The sequence below is a fragment of the Penaeus monodon genome, chromosome 20, assembly GCF_015228065.2.
Source record: "Penaeus monodon isolate SGIC_2016 chromosome 20, NSTDA_Pmon_1, whole genome shotgun sequence".
Taxonomy (NCBI): domain Eukaryota; kingdom Metazoa; phylum Arthropoda; class Malacostraca; order Decapoda; family Penaeidae; genus Penaeus; species Penaeus monodon.
This window is the reverse complement of record NC_051405.1, coordinates 14,928,199-14,928,741: the sequence shown is the minus strand read 5'-3', so window position 1 is coordinate 14,928,741 and position 543 is coordinate 14,928,199.

Here is a 543-nt window from a genome sequence, read left to right as displayed (position 1 = left end):
GCCGCGGGCGCCCAGGACAGGGCGGCGCCTGATGCGAGCGAGGGCGTCGCTGACGGAGGCTCTGACGCCAGCGCCACCAGACCCAAAAAGACTGTCTTTATAACAAAAAATAGTGATAGTAATAGTAAAAATACAGAGAAACAGCCTACGCCAATGATGGAGGCGACGCTAAAAAGTGAAGCGAGTGACTCGTTATCGTAAGACTGGATCATTGTTGAAAGCATGCCAAAGGTTCTACAGTCATTAGAAGGTGTGTTCTGTTCTGCGCACTTTTTACAGTATTATTTTGTAATGGAAAAATTTATAATTGAAACGACAAAATATACATATTTATGCAGTTGTAGAACCAAATGTACATTATAGCCAAAGCTCATTCTAAAGTTAAAAATATCAACACGTATTATTTTCCAAGCAGACCGTTTCAGCAGCGACACTTGCCCTGGGCGGGACCTTATTGACACTGTCTCCATTTTGCAGGTATAAGAGTTGCATGGTCGTCCGCGGCGAGGCAGACGGCCGGCCGAGCTCTCGCCATGGTCCTTC